At 34.4% G+C, this 24,363-nt stretch overlaps 1 long non-coding RNA gene across 2 annotated transcripts in view; it reads left to right on the top strand.

The window, feature by feature from the left end:
- LOC118198856 (uncharacterized) overlaps positions 1–24,363 on the top strand; it is a 468,506-nt gene that overhangs the window by 430,217 nt on the left and 13,926 nt on the right. For both annotated transcript variants that reach the window (XR_015042504.1, XR_015042503.1), the window contains one exon: positions 9,900–10,092. This is a non-coding gene — a long non-coding RNA (uncharacterized LOC118198856). The remainder of the gene's footprint in view (positions 1–9,899; positions 10,093–24,363) is intronic.

The following is a 24,363-nucleotide window of genomic DNA, read 5'->3' as shown; positions in this document are numbered from 1 at the left end:
TAAAGAAAAATTAAATATAAATAAATGATAATATAATAAATTTAAAAGAAAAATAAGAATATAACTTTTTTTTTTTTTTTCTGGCTTGTTTGTTTTTGTTTTGTTTGACGCGATTGGCGCCGTCTCTTGTGGTCGAAGGGGATTTTCCTTAAGTAACGCCCTTTTCTGAGTTTCTTCAAAATGTTCACTCATTGATAACGATTATTGCCAGTGCAATAATCGTACAACTTGCACTTTGTATCATTTGCAACTATGATGTCTAGACAGTTTAGGCCTTTACAATTTCTGTGAGGTGAGAGAACGAAAAGTTCTTGTCCTAGACTTGTTTGGTTTTCGCAATAAATGCAAAAGACAAGAATTGTTCCACTTATTTCATTAAGTACATTTGATGAAATTTAGTGTTACACTTATTAAGTCGAATGTTCTTGAGGTTTATAGAGTTTGGTTTTCTTTGGTGGCATAACTGTATCCAAACACCTATCAGCGAATATTATGAAGCGATTTGAATGATGTGAGGAATGTTAGACATGAAGCGAATTATCGTTGTCTGAAGGTAGCGACAAAGACTTGAGAAGACTGCAATAAAATAAGCTTTTCATGAAATCCGAACTTTGAGAATAAAATAAGCGTCTCGTGCTTAACAAGATCGACGAACCATTTGGAGTGTTAAAACGTACAGTCAATTTCAAACTTAAAACTAAATCTGGTAGCCGAATGCTACACAATTGATTTAACTCGAAGTTGGCTCAAACTTCTCACCGGCGTAACAATTTAAATATCGGCAATTACAATGCAAAGCCGAATAATCCAATCTTACATAAGCTAGCGGAAATTAGTAACTTGACCTCCAGAGACAGAAACACTCTCTAATCCAAAACTCCCAGCTTAAATACTCTAAAACTAAATTAAGGAAACGGGAAGGAGAAGTGACGGTAAAGCTAAATCATAATAACTGGTTAGATTAATATAATTTAACATCGCAAGGTATTATTATTCATTGTCTGCTGATGATTTCTTCAGGTATAGCCCCCAAACATGCATTTTAAATATGTGTAATGATCTTCCGAAGTCTGAAAATGCTTTCTTTCTCTCCTCTATATATTCTATATATGTATGTATTATTATTATTATACACCAGAGAACAGCGGCTCCGTTGCCTTGCAGTCTAGCAGACTGCCTTACATGGATTAAAGCCTCTGCCTCCGGAAGCTATCTACTACCCGCTCCACCACAACCGGGGTGGGTGGCAGGTCAGACGGCAATTACTGAGTCTTAAAACAAAGAGATACATGGGCAAACAAAGCCAGTGTGCAACAGATTTATATATACAGTTAATACATAGTCTGTATTAACTGTATGCAACAGTTAATACATAGTCTGGATTTACAGTTTTTTTCTTCTAATACATACGTCATACTCTATATATGCATTATATAAAGCTACCACTTTGACTTTTTAAGTGTAAAATCATTAGGTTATTTCGAAGCAGGAGACTTGAAAAATGAGCAATGTCCTCGCCAGGACTCGAATACGCACCGAGCGTGCTGACCATTACACCACGAAGCCATGCTAAGAAGGTGGAAGAAATACCTTATATACTCCCCCTTCTAAAGGACGACTGGGGATTACGGAACCCAATCGTCTGGTGGCGAAGAATCATCATCCACCACCTTTTTCAGTTCGGGCGCCACTGTAGAGTCATTAGGAATGTTTTGAAGCAGAAGAGATGAAAAATGAGCAGTGCTTTCGCCGTGACTCGAACCTCGGACCTCTCGAATAAGCGTCAAGTGTGCTGACCACTACACCACGAAACTATGCTAAGAAGGCGGGAGAAATAGAGAAATACCTTATATAAGAACCATCTGTAACATTCCTCACATCATTCAAATTGCTTCATAAATATTGCCTGTTGCAGCTATTTTCCTTAGTGTTGTTTATATACATGTAAGCGGGCAACCGTATACATGTATGTTCATATTTGCTTGCTTACATATAAACAGTTGTTACTAACAAAATAAACCAGTTTGAAAACTGAAACGTATTTCTTAAGAATTTTTAACATTTTACAGTATCAACAAAATTATCAATGGAATATCCGTTGTTCAAATTAGAGCTTCCATGCAATTATTTTAATACTATTTTAAAATAAGAATGTTAATGTTTGTAGAAGATTATTTATTTTATTACGATTTATATCATAAAATTAATGAGAGATTTTTCTGGTGGCATTTGATATATCTTAAATCTAAAGAATTCAACTCGATGGCCTGTATATTACAATTATAATATTATCATAAAATAACTGTAGCAGTAGTAGTAATAGTAGTGGTAATAAAATGTTCTTGAGGAAAGACCTGAAAAATTCAATCATCCGTATATTTGTATTCTTTTTTTAATTCTAATTAAATTATTAGTCTTTGTTTTTTAGGTGATAACGGTAAGTAAAAGGTTTGTGTAATTTCTAGCTAGCTTGCATTACTCGCATTTCGCATAGAATTCAGAGTTAAACTCTGAATTCTATGCGAAATGCGAATGTAAATTTAATGGAAATAATTCCCATTAAATTTACATAACATGAGCAGTTATTTATTAAAAAAAAACTTATTTGAATTTTTTATGATAGACTCACGCAGTTCATTCTACACGAACGCCAGTTTTTAATACTTTTCAGTTGTTGGTCTGAATTTGACGGGACAGCTTACAAGCATAACATTTTTATCTTTTGTAGACAGGCGCAGTGTACTCTACAGTTTTAAGTAAAAGTTCTGGTAGAAAAAAAAAAAAAAAAAAAAAAAAAAAAGAGTCAAAATCTGGCTGGAAGTTCTAACTGGTATTTCCAACCATACACTAGACACCAGGCTTTGCAATTTTAGACTTCCCCAGTGAATTCAAATGTAAAACAAAGTGAATAAAATGTTGCATAACCTAGACGTCGAGACTTCAAATGCTATTTACCACCTTACTGAATCCCAAACTCAGGTCAGAGTATAGCATTACCACACAATAAGAAAAGGCGTCTGACATCTGATGAAAGTTAAAGAAACAGAATTAGGTACGAAAAAGATACTTTTCATTCCGGTTCGTGTCAAACATTCAAACTCATTATCAAAGTAGCTATAAAAAGTAAATCTGAGTTTCAAAGACAAGACTGCTTGAATAACTTCCTCATGATTACGCCCTTGCACTTCAGCAGCAATCACCGGTGCCAAATACTTCTTGATGTTAAAAAATCATGAGTTGTCGTAGAAGGTGAATGGAGTTTAGACATCAGTATTTTAAGTGCGTAATGCAAGGGTAAAAGAATTTTACCGATCGAAAATTTTAAGCAACGGCTATTGCCTTTTAAAATTACCTTAGATAATAAACATTACAGAATATGGAGGTAATTTTTGTAGAAATCAAAAAAGTTCCACAATATTTACTTTATGATTCGAATTAGTAACTTACCGGTTTTGATTACGTTTGCAATTTAAATCTTGCCAACTCAATAATTTAAGGTTTGCGAAATTTTTTCAATAGTTGGCTGAAATATATTTTTTGTATTTAAGAAATACATTTTACAATATTTAAGTTTTATTTTAACAGGTTTATAAGTAATTATTACATTTCCCTATGTGCTGTCGTGATGTAAGTATTTGTATGTGCAACTAGCAAAGAGAAGATTCATAGTTCGAATCACCACGAAGGCATACTTAATTTTTAACATATCATGTTCTGAAAATCCTAATAGTTCCTTAAAGTTTACATTTTTAACTATATTTACCACTTCGATTAGCTTCTGGGTATATACTAATGCATGCTAACCACCTTGGTTTCGATCTCCTGCATAAGCAGGCGATTGGAGAGCAAAGTTCAGTTTTTCCACATCGAATAATAATCCGTTGAGTAAAAGGGGCGAAATATAATTTCAGAAATACCAAAGATTCAGAGAAAATGCTTTTTAGAACAGACCCAAAAATAAGTGAAGGAAGTAGCTGTCAGAAATATTCCACTTGAAAATAAGTAATGTGAGTGGTCAAAAAAATATTTGCCTCTAAAAGCACTGATTTTTTTAGGAACGGTTTAGTTTAGTTTACGAGTATGTTGCAACTTTTTTGGCCGATAATAATCGGTCTCATGGTTAACGCAGCACATCCGACGCAGACAATCAAAAATACAGTTAAAAGAAAAAACAAAAAAATTAAAGCACAGATTAACACAGATTGTGTATCTTTAAAAATACACTCACACAATACAAAATAAGGATAATCATAAGCATAATCGGTTCGAAAAAAAAATAGTAAGACGACACATAACTCACTCACCCAACACATAAACTCGTAAACAAAAGAAAAACTAAAATATTTAATGTCCTATTCCTAGGATAGTCTTGTTTTCATCCACAATCCTCATAATTTCTGTTGCATAACTATTCAAGAATTTTCTTTTTTCAATTACATTCTGTTCATTTATTTTTCCAAATCTCGTCCTCACACTCTCGGTCAGTTTACATTCTTCCATGAAATGAGCTGCATTTCCGTACTTCTCACAAGCCAAGCATTGATCATAGCCCTGGAGATTAAAACGTTTAGAAACGGTATAAAATTTTGAATGAATTTATTTAAAATAAAACTTTGCTTCATAACGCATCATTTCAAACAGAAAAATAGAAATTAGAATATAAACTATTTTGAAAACGTAAAATAGTGCTAACATGTGCAGGCCTAGCTACAGTATTTTTGGCGGCCAGGCAATCAATATGCTGTTGCTGATCGATATAAAAATTCAAAGTAAAATATATATTTGTGAGATCTTATAATTAATAACACAGACACAACACAAATCACAACAAATCAACACAACACATTATTAAATGTCAAGTCAGTTGTGAGAACAACTTAACTAATATCCTTCAAAATTTGGCATCCTGGGCGCTAACTGTCTATGTTGCCTACGCCTGAAGCTGGCCCTAAATATATGACGATGAAACTTTTAAGAAAACATTAATGAAGACATTTGAAATAAACATTTGAAACTGGTTATTAATGAAGTTTTTCCTAACATGTACAAATCTATCACATTGGGATTTCATGCTCTTGATAATATGCTCAAATGAAGTTTGGGAATATAAATTCTATTTTTCATCAGTATGGTCTTCAAGAAATTTATATCTAGATGTGAATTATTATTCATAAAAAGAAAGTATATTTCATGTTCTTGGCATCCTCCAGTTCTAAGTATTTCGAGTATAATGCATGCAGAAGGATCTCCAAATGTAAGTGCTTTTAGAATCAGTTTTTAAGTTGATCCTTGACTTATCATTGGAGAGCATGCCAGGTTGTATGTTTCAAATTCTATGGTCTCTGCACCAAATCAGGTGGGCCTTGTTTACCGGTCTTTTTTACTTTACTTACGAAACGTGGAGGAAGGTTATTTCCTAAATTTTCTATTAAAATTCCTCAGATTATTCAAATTCTTATCAAATCGAGTTTTCTCAAATCTTCCACAAATAGGGATATCTCATGAAGTAATCAAGTGTCAAAAGACTTATGTGAAGGCGAATAGAATCAAAGCAGAAACTTTCTTTGTTATTGTAAATGAAAACTATATAATTGGCTCTTATTTCTTAAACTCAATGACATCTTTTCGCAGCTGCAACTATAACAGTAAATTTGAAATATATGTTTTTGGAATCTACTCAAATTTATAAATAAAGTTGTACTGAAAGTAGTATATTATTTAAAATTTTGTTACTTGAGGATCACGTGAAGGCGCAAAATTATTTCAATGAAATCAGCTTTTATTAAATAAAAAAAAAACAATAAAATGTCTACAGAAAACGGGATTATCTACATCGAAAACATTTACTTACTTTTTTTCACGAGTATTACTGCTGACCACAAAACAATTATTGCTGCTAATATCAAAGCAAACCAAGTAAGCAAATAGACTAGCTGCATCTCCGTGCAATTCTTCTTCTGTATGAATCCATTTGATACTGCGGATAGTTTTTCGTATATCTAGTGCTTTATCCTACCATTGCTAATATACTCGGTATGAAATCTGTATTCTTTGCAAGCAAGAAAATACTATTTAAATCGATTCAAAGCCAGGGGAAAAGCAATTTTCAATGTGCCAATTACCTGACATAAATCTTTATTTAGAAGTCAACTTCTAAAACGTTCTGTGAAATAATCAACTCAATCAAGTAATCTTGGAGTAATAATAATAAAAAAGCGAAATTAGGAAAAATAGGTTTAAATTAATCTTTAAAAATTTCTGTTGGATTCTAAACTTCATACAGCGAAAATAAGGCTTTAGGGACAGCTTCACTGTAAAGGGCTGGACCTTTCTTCTATGAATAAATCAGTGACTGATTAACTAAATAAATGTCAGAACTCACTTCTAAAATGATAAAATTTCTCATTAAAACTTTACAATGTATCTTACAAAGAAATTTAATCGAAAATTCATAGTGTCCTATAGAGCAGACCACGAGTTCAAAAAGATTGCTTCGCATGTTTATGGAGTTAAGGTCAGTGGCTCCTTTTTCGAGGAAGTCCTTCTTTTTACTTATTTTATTTTGCCCACTTTTTCATATTCTTAATGATCTGGTTTTGACAACAAGTACTTCTATTGCACGTTATCTGCAATTTTAAAACTTACAAAAGGTTACTTTGAAATTAAAATTGTGTTAAAATTTCTTTAATAAACATGAAGCTGCAACAGTCTGTTTTTACATCCATTACCTAGAATTTCGCATTGCTGAAACTGGAGTTTGCATCTTTGTGTGAACCGGTGACCTTGGAAGCACAGCCACAATGTTACATCAGAGTAACAACTATGCGTAAAAAAAAAGGGCACCACCTCGACTAAGTGTCAAGGAATGGCTGACGGAGATTAATTAACGGTCTTCCGGAACACAGCCAGCCCTGTTCTAGCTCCTGAACCGGCACAAGAAAGATTCTGTTGGGAAAAGAACAAACTTACTCAGTTTCTGTGACTGGAATGCGTAGAAAGTCTTGGCAGTTGGCACATCTGCCCGTATCATCTAACTATTTCCAAGCGTCTTTAAATAAAAACATTATTCTGCAAGAAATGCAGGGTAATTACCTCACAGTTTCAGAGAACCTATTTGAAAAATTCTAAAACTTAAGCACAAAGCAGTTCTAGAATATTCAAAAGAGTTCTAGAATATTCAAAAGATTACATTGTTTTATGAGGCTGGAAGAATTATTTCAGATTGTGTTAGGCTGGATAAGATTGCCAAGACATTTATAAAAAGATTACTCGAAAAGTATTCTAATTACTTGGGCTTAAGCATTCAAGTGCGTTTAGTCCCAGGTTGCCAAGTTTCTGCTCTGTTATGCTCGGAATTTCTCAAACCTCTTATAAGCTTACGCGCAAACTGATTCTGTGTTCTGAAATGATAATGACTAAGGCTTGGAGGAAAAAAAGTCAAAATTAACTGCTAGTTTGGAAGGGAATTTTAAATCTGCAGAAAAAAAGATGCTCAGAATTATTTGGGATTCTTATACAGCAATTTGTACACAGGATAAAAATTTTTACAAGCGTTTCAAGGTAGAAATAATCTGTACAAATATGTTTCAATAACATCAAATATTCTTCCATAGTAGCCATTATATTATTCCTTACTTATAGTAAGGAATATGGACAAGGAATATATAGTAAGAAAATGAATATATAGGAATAAGGAATATATAGTAATACAATAAGAAATAATAATAATAATAAGGAGTAATAAGTAATATATAGTAATATAATAAGGAATAATAGTAACGAATAATAATAATAAGCAGTAATAAGGAATATGGATGGGAAAGGTAAGGGCAAAATTTTCCATAAATGTGTAAGGTTTCGGCAATAAGGTTGGAAGAGAGAATACTTTGTTACAAGTAACCAGAGCTTGCTTAGGCTAAAAAAAAAAAAAAAAAAAAAAAAAAAAAGTTTCAGTTTTTTATATTACCCCCAAAGGGGCATTTTTTAACGTATTGTGCGTTACTTTTATTTAGTAAATATCATATTCTTGGCCTAAACCATAAAACTGAATTCAACAGCAATATCACAAAATAATTTAAAAAGAGCATACCTTTAGAATTTCCGGTACGCAGTATCGCGCGCTGGACATATTTTTTTTTCCGTACAGTGTTGCCGTTGCTCGCTTTGAAATTGTTGAGTTTCCTAATCAAAAACTCATAAATGTTTTACAAAATATGAAATAGGTAATAAAACAAATTCCAAATTTGGGCTTCCCGATGCCTATATTCGGATGGAGACATATGTTATTCAAAATTTGATGGCTCTAGGTACCGTTGCTTAATCACATGCGAGAAACATGCATACGTGTATGCACATTCTTCATTATTTAATTTCTTTCAATATAATACAGGGAGATAATATTTGGTGGCAACAATTTGAAAAGTTAAACGCCGTTATAGTGAAATGGTATAGTGAAAATGCCAAAACGAAATTAATAGCCTTTATGAGCCAACGCCCTTTGGGGTAAAAAAATTATTGCTTTCTCTAAGGAAACACTAACATAGCTCTTTTTCCTTTCACATCTGACTTCTTGCCAAGGACAAAAAATATTACTATAGCATGTGTGGAGATTTTCATAGTACATTTCGTTTTCTTTTATGTGATACGTTTCCCACCGATGATAAATGGAATTAACGCTGCCTTCATGAAGAAAGAAAATCGATCTTTAAAAGATTAATTATTCGATCTTAATCGTCTAACTACTTTATTACAATGTGTATCTTTAATCTTTTCAAGACCGCAATGCAGATTATAAAATCCTTTTAACCAAGGAGCTGAAGACAACGATCGCATCTAATTTCATCCCCACTTGATGGATTTGTTTTTCTTTCAGCTTCCCAACTGTTCATGATTCTGCGCTGCTTAACGAGTTAATGGATGTTTTGTGGATCATAAGGTTCCAAAACAATGTGTGTTCAGTTCTCGTTATAAGCTTGATGGATCTCTTGTTCACGATGTTCCAGAAAATCTGCGCTAATAAGAGATCTGAATTAATGTTTCGACAACTGACATTTGTATGTCTCAGTGAGGAAAAGTCTTTGTGAGGTAATTTGGAAGATCCGAGAGCCAAGATTTATTGAGTGAAACAATAACGAACACTATTATCACTCCACGGAGCGTAACGAATTATCACTCCATGGGGCTTTGAAAACAGCGTATTATCACTCAATAGGACTTTGAAAACAACGTATTATCACTCCACTGAGCGTGACGTATTATCACTCCATGGGGCTTTGAAAACAATTTATTATCACCTCACAGGGCTTACGATCTTTAATTTATCATCAAAACTGTAATAGCACATTACTCAGTCGAGGAAAAGAAAAAAAGTAAATAATAAATACCTTAGTATAAAATAGAATTATAATAATAATAATCCTATTTTATATTATGAAAATGATTTTAATGTGAAATGAAAATAGTTTTAAATAATAAATATTGTTAGATGAACTTTGTTTTATAAATGAAATATTATATATTTCATATCTAAAATACAAAATTTATATAATATTTATTCTTGTGATATGAAGTATTATATTCTTCATTTCTTATAATATGAAAATATAATATTTTCATAAATTTTCGATGGTAAAAAGTTTGTTTTTATAAAAGTTACTACTTTAATTCCTTTTTTTTTCCCCAAAATGCAGTTTTTGAAGGCATTAAAAAATTAATCCGGCTGTACAGCATTTTTGCAAAACAAAACTATACGCATGAATTTTTTTTTAGTTTTACATGTAAAATAGTTTAATCACCAAAATGAAGCATCGGTTCTTTTGTACTTGCAAAATTGCCAAATGTCTGTCTGTGTCTTTGCAGCAAAAGCATTAATAGAATTCCATATTTTTTTTAATCCTCAGTTAACAAAATAGAAAACAAGCGATAGAATACCTGTAAGTCTATTTGATGCTATTCTGAGAATCCGGGAAGATTTATTACTTTCAAGCAAGTACTGAAAGAAAATCATGTCTCAGGACTAACCACCCTGGTCGGTACGTTAGTTGATGGAGCTGGCTGACATATCATTGGGCTCTGTTTCAAATCCTGATAAAGGTATGGAAGTTATATGCTTTGTATTTATTTTTCTAATGTAATATTGATCTATATATTATTATGATACTCTAATGTAATCTTTTTCTAATGTAATATTGATCCTATTCTGTGGTGCACTCTGGGCTAAGTTTTCGGTGGTGAGAGCGATGGGTTAGGTTATACTCCGGATAACCCAAACTTCCGAAGTATCCTTAGTACCAAAGATCCTAATCCTGCAAGATCGAAGTTCGATATTATTCGACTTTTCTGGAGCACATTTTGTTGAAAATGATTTTGTCGTCTGGGTGTAGACTTTACGGAAAACCCTGGATACTTGGCTTAAAAATGTTTCTGGCATTAAAAATATTGTTACGAAATGTACAGGCGCGGTGAGATAGCTTCCCCGCAAAGCAGTTTTTGGGGTTGCCATAAAAATGGCAAGGGAAAGTAGGGTTGCCACATTTGGCTAGAAATCGCCCATTTGGTGAAAAAATTGACGATATGCCATGGACGGATGGAGAACCTTCTGGAACGAATTCTTACCGGTTTAGCCCAGAAAGTTCTCGAATATCAGCCAAAAGCTATATAAACCCTGTTGGTACGCGGAGAGTTAGGTAATATCGAGTTGGTGTCTCGTCTAGCGAGTCAATCCCTGCTGAATCGATGGTGTTGACAGCCGGGCAGCGAGTGCCGAGTGGGTCGTCGAGCGCACTGAAAGAGTCTCGTAGTGCATCGTCGAGAGAGCGTGTTGAGCTCCGGGAACGACTGAACCAAAAAGTCGGGAGCTGTGCTCTGTGTGTCGTCAAGTGCGAGTTGTAGCGTGGAGTCTCGAGAGTACGTGGAGTTCTGAGAACGACCAAGCAGAGTAGGGAGCTGTACTCTGGAGCTTTGCCTTGAGGCTCTCTCCACTATGATATCCTGATAACCTGGAGGCTGTGTTGCTGATCGTGTCAGCATGTTTATAGTAGATCTTCGACGACCGTAAAAGTGTTTGGGAGTAGTCCTGATTATTATTGGTAAATAAGTGATAATAAAGTGTGTTTCGGTACCTCATCAAGTGTCGTCGTTATTCACTTTCACTCCAAATCTACGAACCCCGTACGAACGTGAAGGAAAAGAAAAACGTAACAATATATTTATCATAGAGTATCACCATCTTACAATATAAATCGGAGGGGTACAAGCCATTAAAAATTCTGAGACGATTTGCATATTCGATACTGCAATAGTTGCATTTATGCACAGAATGCCGACACAAGAAGATCGTGTGAGACTTGACCGTAAAAGTCCAAACGAGTTTTATTCTTTTGTTCTATGGCCTTGTAATTTCAAACATCAGGAAGGAGATGATGACTGATGCACATCGATTTACATCTCGGCACACGTGGAAAATTTGAACAAGTTTGGTCTTCATCACATATAACAGCAACAACATCAAGCCTGCGAGAAATTCGTGTGTAAGAACTCATGTAACATAGCAGCCCTTCTTTAATTAATTTACATAAGCTGATTTACAACTTATATAAATGCATACAACACTGCAGCATATATAAATACTAATTACACACCAAGAGGGTAATATTTGCTTTTAATCGGTTTAATATACCTGCCTTAGTATATATAACTATTTGCTTCGATCTAAAAGTGGGTGCCTAACTTTCCTTAGAAATCTATACATGGAAGAGAAGTATGTTATGAAGCTGAGTTTTCTTTAAGACCAGCTCCATTTTATGGTTGACCTTTGCTTTAGTTAATGTTAGTTTAGTTGACCGTATTTAGATATTTAAAAATGCAACAACTTTAAAACTGAAAATTATCGGTGCAAAAAATTTTATAACATATGGTAATATGTAGTTTGTATACGTAATATGTAATTTATATGACGTGAAAGACACACGAAGAAGATGCTCTTCATGAGAATATTATGAACATGTTCTTCATGAGTATATTATTAAGTATATTATGAATATGTTCTTCATGAGTACGTTCTGAACAGCAAGGATGTGCCTTTGGAAGTAATTTAGGAGATGAATTGGATAACGTTTTTATACATTAGGAAACCAAAGGAAAATCGTACAGAACTAAAGTTTTTAATTTTTGTGTTGCAGAGACATTAGATATTTTTGAAACCGGAGACATGAACAATGAGCAACGCCTTCGCGGGCTTCAAACCACGCGTCGAGCGTGCTGACCACTACACCATGAAGGCATGTTAAGAAGGTGGGAGAAATAGCTTATAGTGTTTATCAGTGTAGATTTATTATTTATCTATTTATTTTTACGAAATCTGATTTCAATTCACATTAATTTTTTCAAAAGAAAAGAATGCAATCTGTATTATTTACAAAACTTTTAAGTTCATAAGACATTTAAGAATACGATTTTTTTATACAGGTTATCGATTTGCCTGTATGTGAAATGAAACTTTTAATTAAATTTCAGATCCTTTAATCGTTTTTTCTTAATCGGAAAATTCTCTGTTTCATGCTTCAAATATTTTAACAAGTAGCATATTCTGCGTTACTTCAAGAAAAATTTTAACACGTCGCTGTTAATTCTTTGGAAATCCACCCAGTAAAATTTAAATTTCTAATTGCAGTATAACTCTCCTTGACCCACTAACGCAAGTCATAGCAGCTGCAATAAGGCGTCAAACTTTCATTCAGTTCCACGTAAGCTGATCCAAAAAATATAATTCGTTAATTGACACTTTAAAGAGAAAAATTAAGAATCATTTAATTAATCTCCAACTTTTAAATCGTGCTTTATTGAACGGGATGTTTAGTTTTGGGTACCTGAGCGAAAACCCTAACACAGCGCAACTCGTTCCATTTTCGAACAAAAATGATAGCAATGTAGCTGAGAAATAGCAGTGTAGACAGACGTAGCCGTAGATTCACATGATTTTATTACTGAATTACACAATTTTTTAGACTCATAATCTGATTCACATATCAGTATGGGCGCAATATGCATCCCACAGCTATTACGATAATGGATGATAGACAGAAATCAGCCGCAATGCATTAGCAATAGCCCAACAAGCAAGAAAATTAACTATGCATTACAGAAGTGTAAGAGAATCAAAAGATTTTCGTTCTTTAATAGAAATCTAGTCTGTGATTGGATAAAAAGGTCTGCATTGCAGGGTTGATGCGGATTAATTTTGAAATGACGCAGTTTAGTCTCATGTGTTGTAAATAGTTACTATTTAAGACAGAAAGGGGAAGTACCCAAATTAAAATGAAAAATAAAGGGGCTATTGCAAAATTAAAGTTAGTAGTTTGTTTCCATATTTTTATATCTTATATATATAATTCTGCATCTAAAAATATAGTTTATTGATAAGCGTGTTTGGGAACTTCTTGAAATTATTGAAGTCGTTTTACATTTTACCTTCGTCATTGTTGTAAGAATTCGCGTTACTTATCAGTTAATTTATGTGTTGGTATGTACAACAGTTCCCGCCAAAGGTATAGTTGCATGCGTAAGGGTTCGTAATGAATTGAATGCACACAGAACCTGCGATAGCTTGATCAAATTTAGTTTTCCAAAAGAAACATTTTACAGTTTTGAAACTCCCCCCCCCCGAAAAAAACTCGTTACGCTTTTCTCAGTATCACGCAGTACGATCAGTAGTTACCACTTCAAAGCACTAAGAACGTTAAACACAACGCAATGGAAAGCACATCTAAAGAGCGAAGCTCACACGGAGATCTTTCAATAATCCTAACTCTGATCAACTGGGAGTTCATGCTCTCTCAGGTCTTATACACACTGGTTATCATAAATTAAGGAAAAATCACAAAAATGGCGACAGCTCCCTCAAAAATAAGCTAAACCGTGTAAAATTTGAATATGTTGCCAAGTAAGACTAGCTGAGTAAAACTGCGGTATGCAAATCAGTGGCGCTGCTTTCGGAATACATCATCTGCGAGGAGCATAAAAGTCCATGTTTGAGAGCAAGCCCACATATTTCACTGTGACAGTGACATCAGAAATCTGAGATAGTCAATTCATAACAATGACCTCCAGGCATCATTTGCCTTCAAAACTGCGATGGAGAGCCATTGGGAGACTAGAGGCAGGACAAAGTCAAACCGAAGTGGCCAGATGGCTAAATGGGAGTCCTTCTGTGGTTCATAGACTTTGGAGGCAATTTGAAACCACAGATTCGGCCTCTAGGAGGTTCAGCCAAGGACGGCCAACTGCTACGACGGCCTTGCTGCAGCCACCGGAAGGTTCATGTCAACGTCAACTGTGCGTAGAAGGCTTCACGAAGGTGGTCTGTATGTGAGGCGACCAGCCATTTGTGTGCCGCTCACGTCACACCATAGGAAGGACCGTTTTCAGTGGGCACGACAACATGTCCACTGGACGCCTGATCAATGGAGGGCGGTTCTCTTTACAGATGAGTCCAGGTTTAGTCTAGAAAGCGACAGTACACGTTATTTGATATGGAGAGAACCTAGAACCCGTTATCATCCGTCAAACATCCGTGAAAGAGATGCATACGGAAGGGGCAGTGTCTGTGTATAGGATGGCATCTCTTTGGGTGGACGCACAGACCTCCATGCCTTTCAACGGAAATCGTGAATGCTCCGGTTTATAGCGATGACATCCTTGATGCTTATATGCGCCCATGTGCCGGGGCAATAGGTGATGCTTTCCTTTTATAGGACGATAACGCAAGACCACACAGGGCTCGCATCGTAAATGATTATCTTCAACAGAAAACAATTATGCGCATGGAGTGGCCAGCTCGATCCCCGGACTTGAATCCCATCGAGCACGTTTGGTATGCTTTAGAGAGATGACTAACTGCTCTCAATCCGCCCCCTTAGACCCTTGCCGCGCTTGCAACTGCTTTGCAAGAGCAATGGCTCTCGCTTCCTATGGAACTGATAGACCGCATAATTGAAAGCATCACACATCGCTGTATTTGCTGTATTGCTTTTAGAGGCGATCATATTCCAGATTCAAGGTACTTTTCCTATAGCAAACTGACACCTTCGATTTGTTCATTTTATACATGTGCTAAATTCTATACTACCATAATTGTCTGGAAAATTCTTTTTATGTTATTTGATACCTTACTATGTGTTGTATATTGTGGGTACGTTTCATGAAATTCTACATGTAACGTTTTCAGTAATCGTGATTTTTGTGATTTTTCCTTAATTTATGATAACCAGTTTTCCCTCAGTGTCGAGAAATCTCTAGTAGCTTCCATTTCTCGAAATTAATAGAAGGCATGTACGATTAATGTTACATATAAGGGCCGGATACAGTTACAGTTACACATAGTTATAGGGATTAGTTACAGTTATTCAATTACAGTACCAAGTACAGTTACACAGGCACCGGATCCAAATGTCGCCAAATGGTGACCAAGTTTTGCGACTTTTGGAGGTTTCTTGCAAAATTTGGTGACAAAAATTAATTGTGAAACCATCGTCAGTGATATCTCGCCAATTTAGTAAGATAACCATTTACTTCAATGTTAAACAGGCTTGCCCCTGCAACCTTATTTTTCCGGCAGAGCTTCACTTTCTCAAGCATTTCATGTTGCTTTATAGAAAAGATACTACAGTTTCACATATAATTTCACTAAATTTATTTACATATATGTAAAATTCGTAACAGTATAATATGTGCCACAGTATTCCCGTTGACTTATGCATTACATTGCGTTGACCTCATTAACTTGTCATCTTTATTAAGTATCCTTCAGATATTCCGAAAACATTTCTTCCAGTAACTAAGCTTACGTACCTCAAGACATTGTTGTCAAACATTCGATCTAATTAAGGACATACTTATTCAGCTGCAATGTTAGACAATCGTTTCTGTGGAAAGGAATCATTCCTGGAAAAAATTATCTTTGGCAATTTCGCTTGGAGGAAACGAAATAATCTCAAATAAATTTTCCTTTCCATTATTAGGATCATGTTTTTCTTTCGTATTTGAGGTTTCGCAATATTATTCTAAATCCTCTTTAGCTGCTTTTTAAAGTATGTTCCCAATCTGGAACATTTATAAAAATTTATTTGAGTGGATTATTTTCCCTTTTTCACACAATAACCCATTTATTTTATTTTTTGCTTGAGCAGAACTAACTCTTAAACAATTTTTTAGGAAAATGTAGTACATCATTATTATTATAAATAGACATTTTTAAGAAATTTCATTTATATTTCTTGAAATCAAAACTAAGGAAACAGAAATAATTAACTACTTAGCTAAAACGTGTTATTTTCAAAAATTTCTATCATTGTCATAAAATGAAGGATTAAGTATTTGGTATTCATAATTATTATTTGGTAATTAATTGAAGATTAATTACCAAATAATAATTACTAAATCTGTTAATAATAATAACTCTGAAATTAGCGTGCGAGAAAGAATCATCAGCAATCAGTTACATGCAAGTAATAATAAAATAGATAATTCAAGGAAAAAGAATTAGCAAAATTCTGCCTGCAACTGATTTCTGGGAATATTTGCATAAATATTTACTAAAATATTTAATCATTAATTGCATGACAACGTTAAGAACTTCTGAAAGTAATGAATGCTTTTAAACCAAATAATTATAATCCACAAAAAAATGAAGAAAAAATTTAACGAAAACTAAATTCCCATAAAATCTAAAAGAATCTGAATTCCTGTCGCATACACATAGCAGAAATGGAGGAAGTCGGGAGAAAACTGATATAACTATTTTAGACAAGTTTATGCTTTATGTAAAAATTTTGGGCGATAAATCGGAAGCTTTACATATGTAAATGTGCTCGAGCTAGTTAATTTCAAGAAACTAAAACAAATCCGGACAACAATTTTAGAGACTTGTAATAAATTTCTTCAGTTGCTTACATCCTGAAGTGAAATATTACACCGAACGAAAACTGCTCAGAAACAACAAACATGTTGGTCTTGTAAGGGACAGACTATAAGTTATATTAGTATCGAAGTTTATTTATATTCTCAAAAGTGCTAGTCACTTTTAAGCGACTAGCACTTTTGAGAGTTACTTAAAAGTGCACTAGCTAGTCTCTTAAAAGTGACTAGCACTAAGGAAGATCATTTCTAAAGAAGTGATTTTCAGTGTAATTTATGTATGGTAGTCCAAATACAATTTCTATGTAACTGCACGATGGTCCATAATGTTTTTTTGGTTTCACGTTTCTATTTATTTGATTCTTTTACAATCAAGCATGAATAAAGCTGAAATTTTAAGCAATGCTTTAATTTTTTATGTTTTTCTCCCGCTTAAAATTGGCGACTAAAACAAAGTCATTTTTGAGCTCGGAAGTAAGAAATTTCAAACATTTTGAAAGAAAATGCTCAAAGAAACACTCAGAAAATTACAACTGCCAAAAGGAAAATTTGAAAAGCAGAATAATCGGATTAGTCAGATTCGTGAGTTCTTAGCAACAAATGAAAATTCTTTAACAAATAATAATAATAATAAGTAACATTTGTTGCACCGCATTAAGGTCCCCTCCCTTTTTAACATTAAAACCCACGTGACTCACTTGTAAGATATATGTGAAATTGCGGTTTCAAGCATAACATTTCTCTCTGATGCAATTTAATAGTGCATCTAATTCACGGATTAAAAGGGCCACCAAGTGGTGGAATGGCGAATTCAGTGGTAACACTGAACAGTACATTACCTGAAAGGGTTACTAACACGAATCCTTATGCAACATCTCCCACTTTCCGAACAATCATAGTTTCATAGAAATTCTCGAGCATTATGCCAGTCGTGATGCATCTTATCTCACTTGTAAGATAGAAACATTAGACCAAATGTACGAGTTTTATGCTGGCGAGGGGCGTATAACATCTGCCTTTGGCATAGATCATGGACTGCTTATAGAAGATAGAATGACTTTGCCCAACTCTGTGCATAATCCCCGCCAGGAACGGATACAAAGGTCTTACTCTTCTTCCCCTAGCATCAAACTTCTTAAAGAGAAGTTCCTGATTGTCGTGTATTAAAATAATCCCATGAATTCCGCAAAAACAGTACATATTTACAAACAACCAAGTCTTCTGCGGGATTTGAACCCGGGCTTAACGATAGGGCAGCCAGAATCGCTAACGACTATAACGGTTCAGGATGACATTAACCAGTCGTTATCATAGCATGACGCCAAAGCTTAGCCTCTCATTAACAAAAACAAGCAAATGAATTAAATTAATTCTTGTGAGAAATTTGTTTATAGCCGCTTATTTTAATGAAATCAGGAATACATGTTAAGCATAAAAACAAAATAATTTCTGGCAAGTATGAGATCGTTATATAACACAGAAAAGAAGTTAAAAAAGAGAAAAAAAAAATAGAAAAACTACAGAGTAAACACTGAAGACTAGAGCGGAAAGAGACGATTGAATTCCCAAAGAGTTGTAAAAATAGCTGTTCAACAAAACCTGAGCTCCCCAGCTGTTAAATGATTGTTTTTAAGGTGTGTTTATTGTCACCTTCCTCTGACAGCTCGTCTAAGGTCTTGTTGTTCGTCTTAGTGTCAAAGTTTCGAACTCTTCTTCATTTCTATTGTTCTTTGCCCAGTAAACCTCTTGTGCAGACTTAACTCACTCTTGACTACTATTGGTTCTTTTTATAGGCAATCAATAGACCACGAAAACACAGTATCACGTGGGACTAGAACCCACTGTGCCAAACTTGCGTGGGGTATTTTTGGAATGTGTGAAAGGGTGTTCAACATCACAGTTGCAAGCGTTAATGGTCCATAACCTCTACGGCATTTGCTTGAAATGGCATTTAAAATTACATGCATGCAGAAATATTGATCGAATTATCTTCTAATTACAATCAGTCTCGTGGTGATTGATGTAGCATATTCTGCTGAAGTGCTGCAAAGGAAAAGGGAGATTTTAATCTAAATTGTGAAGAATACTTTGGATTTGATTATGCTTTGCAAAAATATTTCATACTTACTTCAGAATCATTACTTCTTTAAAAAGTTTTCTTTTTAAATTATGTTTACAAAAGCTTTAAAAAGCAGGTAAACTTTAGAACTAATTTTGAATTTTAAATTCAGAAATATTTATTACTAATTTTATTTTTATTACAATTTTAAAGTCATCAACAAATACTTCATACTTACTTAGGCTTCACAAAAATATTTCGTATTTATATTGTAATTGCTATCTTCTCTTAATTTTGTTGGGAAATTTGCATTCTCCCTCACCGCTGCGTAGTACTGAAAATAAGTTAAGTTCAACGCTGTATAGTCTATCGATTAAAGCCAGAAAAGGTGTGCATGAGAAGACTGTATGCCCTCCCGATATGCCTATTCGGAAGTGTGAGTCTTTCATGTTAATGAACGTGGCTAAAACCCGTGATTATCTCCAGCATGGTGAAGAGATGTGAAGCATGGAATCCTTACATGGAAAATAGCTGTCGAAAATTCGGATGGGAATAAGAATCTAGCAGAATGTCCCGGACAGCATTTATGTGAAGTATCGTATGCAATTACTGCGGTCAAGTACCTGTCACCATACCAGTCAAGTTAATCACCTATTATTCTATAAGTTATTTCTCCCGCCTTCTTAGCATGCCTTCGTGTTGTAATGGTCAGCCCGCTCGGCGCCTATTCGAGAGGTCCGAGGTTCGAGTCCCGGCGAGGGCATTGCACATTTCTTCAATTTCCTGATTAAAACAAATTTTACATGACTCTGCAGTGGCGCCCGAACTCAAAAAAAGGTGGTGGATGGTGATTCTCCGCCACCAGGATTTGGCGATTGGGTCCCCTAATCTCCAGTCGCCCTTTAAAAGGGGGGTGTATAGGGTATTTCTCCTGCCTCTTAGCATGATTTCATGGTGTAGGGGTCAACACACTCGGCGCGTATTCGAGAGGTCCGTGGTTCAAGCCCTCATCTGTTTTGTTAAACTCCAGGAAAGCACCCATTAAAGTTTATGTTTAACTTACAGCAAGTATGCTCCTTTTGTAAATAATCAAGTCTTACACTACGTTGCTCTAACCATCACCCAAATTAAAATTCTACAAATTTATATTTGTATGAGACCAAGTAGCCTTTAATTCTAATTCTGAATTTATAAATATAGAAATGCTTAGTTTATTTTTTAACATTATAATTTTGAAAAGTATAATGTTAAAAAATAAAGTTCAGTACTTTTCACTTAGTAGAAATCTCACTAATGAATTTAAAATATGTACAAGACAGTTAAATTTTTTTCCCAACCGCTGAACATATTGCTAGAGTTAGTTGGGGGAAGTGGCAATCGTTGGGAATGGCCAAACACGCCACTCAGCTGTGTTTTCGTTGGCAACGTTATCCAGAATGGACTATAGCGAACGGCCGAATTACCTGCACGAGAAAGGGGGGAAACTGTTCCAGTTTTGATGGAGACCAGTACGGGAGACGAATCTGAGGATATCTCTTTCTCTGCCTCCATCTCTCGAAAGGCAACTCGGTTGTATAAATACACCCATGCCATAAGGATGCTATACATTTAACAAAGATATATGCTTTCTCCGGGATTCGAACCCGAACTCAAGGCTATGAGAGCCAGTTTCGCTATCACAATGCAAACAGGGCAGTGAGCGGTTAAATTTTAAAAAATCTGTGTTTAGAGAAAATACCGTATAGGCGTTTGATGGAGGTGTTTTCTTTTAAACTTGTAAGATTAAATCTGTTTGACTCAACTTCCTGTCCTTTAATTACTCTGTAATACAGACGTTTTATCGTTCTCGTCTTTTAAGTCTAATACGAACACAAATCAGAGTTAAAATTACACTGAAAGTTTGTTACGGTTTGTAAGTATAACTAAAACTTTGACGAACCTATTCATCGTTCCTTGCGAAATCTTGGAATACAAAAGGCATAAATGTATACAACACAAAAATATTATATCAAATATCTACCTAGATGGCACCAAATTATTCGTGACCTCTATGAATGAACGCTAACAAAAGAAATAAAACTTACCGAAACCAGCTTGGATGAAGTAAGCGGTTCACGAGAACAGCAGCGTTCTTAGTCAATTGCCAAATTATCTGGCTGAGACTTACACTTTCGACCGCTATTTAAATAACACTTAATTTACATTCTGGTGACTGACCGCTGTTCGTTTAGTTTTGGATCACAAGATCATACTTTTGTTTATGATTACTTCGATTTGTATAGACAATAGTTTCAACAATTGTTTTTAGGTCTTAAGAGTTACTTAGTATGATCTGGTAGATGTTTCGAAGACATGAGAACTATTCAGGCATTTCCCATTACAAATTAAAATTAATTCTATCGCTATTTTATGCTAATATCTTTTAGAAAATTTTAAAAAGTTGATTTTCTTTCGCAAGACAAGTAAAACCTGTACCAACGGTTATATCTAAAGTTCGAATACAGTTATGTAGAAGTTAGATTCTTGGAACTGATATGGGATTTTCTAACTGTATTCTGTATGTGAAAGATCAAAGAGGTTGAAAGAACTATTAGCATATTTAGTACAAAGACCATACACAGTTTATGGATAACTTAGTTAAAATGGCTCATGCAAGAAACGATGTTTGCCAGGGGGCAGTTAATGCAGGTGTTTGAAATCGGTAAGCGATATTTGCCAAAAAAGATTTTAATGAAGGGTATTCTTAAGTTGAATGCACTATTCAGTGCCGTTTAATAGTAAAAAGAAACCCATTATAAGGCCATATTTATAATTAGTATTGCTAATTATTATTATTTCGTTTAATCCTCCTGGCTCAGGTTTTAAACTCTAATGACTTTTCAAACAGAATTTTTTTGTAAATTACTGATGATTTAACAAAGAGAAACTAATGAAAAATAGAAAAATTGTCTAATAAAATGCATTTTTTGTATGCAATGGCGGTACTTTCCTATTCAGCAAGGGCCACATTCCTAAGGCCGGAAGTGCCATTTTATTGTGGAGGCATCTAATGGGCGGCCACCGTTGCCTTCTATGAAGGGACGGACAATTACAACCATGCCTTCTCACTATCAAGTACACTAATAACACATATTTTAAACTAAGTATAATATTATTAATGTACCGTAATTATTTTGAATATCAGTTTTTCTAGAATTGAAATGTAATAGTGAATGAATTGATGAACTTACTCTATTGATGAGCTGTAGGCATATAATCAAACACTAAGCCTTCTCGAGATAGCGTTATGCCACAGTAAAATACTAAATCTAAAATTATTTTAAAATGAGTTTATACGTAACTTCGGGCATACTGAATTTAAAACAAAAATTAAGACTCGATCTCGAAAGGTTCAGCACATCAATATCCTCATCAATATATACTCCCCCCCTCTCAATAAAAAAGAATTACTTTTTTTTTTTTTCAATTTTCAATTTCGGTCTATTCAAAAGTCATCAGACATGCCTTTGTCAAGGGACTGCAGTGTTTAAGAAGACACTGCTGTTAATTTTTCGAATATTTTTTTATCCAACGTCCATTAAGCAGCATCAAAATTTCAGCAACTGCACAGTTGTTACCACTTTTTACGATATGATAACTTACTCCGTAGGACATTTAAATACATTTTATCATCTGTGTTAAATGATAGGACTTCGCATTAGCACTTTTACATAATTTAGAAAAAGTTTATTTATTTACTTATTTTTGTAATTGAGATGTTTGTTCCTAAATTAGGCAGCGGCAGTGAAGGTTTCACATTTCCACTTGATAAAACTTCCGTATATATTGCCAAAGAGGACTGGGTCTATCCTGGTCTCTTATGAATAAAAATTCGTATTAAGCATTCATTAAAACATTTTTTTTCTTACAAGAAGGACCGTTTCGAATTATCTTACTACTAGTCAGTTTGTCGCTTACCAGAATAATAACTTCATCCCGGTACATCTCTTTCTTTGGAAATTCTTGGCGCAAGCGCCAAACCAGAGCTATTAATCCATAACACTTTTAATTCTCTGCCAAAATCAATATTTTTAACCAATTACCAACTTTATTTAAACAAATTAAAAGCTGTTACAGGATCTTGTCAAATTTTAACTCAGATCTCTTAGGATCCTATTAGTCTACCATGTGAGTGTCTGAAAATGTACGGGAGTAAGTTTCTAAACAAAATTTTTTATTTAAGTTTAAATTGAACAGAAGGTGCAACTTGTGCGTGCAGGCATAATAGAAACGCCGCTACTTCCAAGTATCAAAATAACATGAAGCTATATTGAAAATTTAAAAGGGATCATTGCCCAATATTATACAAATTTCATCTAACTAAGCTGGACCAAACTTTAATGGCTTGATTTGATTTCGGTAAGTAAAGCTGCAAACATCGCTGCAAAAAGTTCTATAGCTGAGACGTTCAAAATCCTCGCCTTAAGTACTCTTAATTCATTTTTATTCTCGTGAGGGCTAACAAAAAGGATAAGTAACAGTACAGATCTAAATCATAAAAATTAGTTACTTAACATGAAATATTTTATACTCTAAAATAATAACAACTAATGTAAACAAAACTCCACCAAATTGGATTGTAATATGTTGGGTCAGTGCATAAGTCCGTGCCATTTTTACAATGTTATGATTTTATTAGTAAACAATACGCTACAATACACTACAAAACAATATAACACACAGTAACAATACAAAGTTACGCTACGACATAAATCAATAATCTCTCCCCATTCACTCAATGATATAATCACGTACTACTGACTAACTGGGATTCTGACATTCCCATGGGTAAGCCATCTCGTATCCCCATGGGTACCCGTACCATAGGCTGGAAACCGCTTATCCAAGTGGATTTTTCCATGTATAGCATTGAATGCACGGTAAACTTCCAAATTAATGGCTGATATTTTTTTCATATTACTTGAAGTATGTCTGGGGTAAATGTAACCCCAGTATCCGTAACAGATTTTTAAGCAAAATTCATGCAAAACATCAAATAGGTTAATCTGATCATTGAATATACTCTTTACGAAACTTTTAGTTCTACATACTCCCCATGCTTTTTTAAAATTTTCTTAATAACTGAAACTTGCTCCGAAATGGGTGCTGCTCTAGTAGAAGACTGTTCTTCATATAGCATTCCAACAATTTGGCAACCCTGTTCTGGGGATTTCTTTTCATAATTAAAGTTTTGCTATTCCAGAAATGCGTAACGTTTTAGATAGGAGACTATCTACACATTGTTGTAAGAATTGCGTTGTGTTTGAAAGCATATCTTTGTTGTCAGCATTATTGCTGAAGTAACCTATGGTCGTTAGTTGCCTAATTTATACGAGCGGTGCATGGGAGAAACG

Source organism: Stegodyphus dumicola, chromosome 8 (assembly GCF_044657685.1).
Source record: "Stegodyphus dumicola isolate Sdum_Otavi_A_Nest chromosome 8, ASM4465768v1".
Lineage (NCBI taxonomy): Eukaryota > Metazoa > Arthropoda > Arachnida > Araneae > Eresidae > Stegodyphus > Stegodyphus dumicola.
This window is presented reverse-complemented; position numbering and strand designations above follow the sequence as displayed.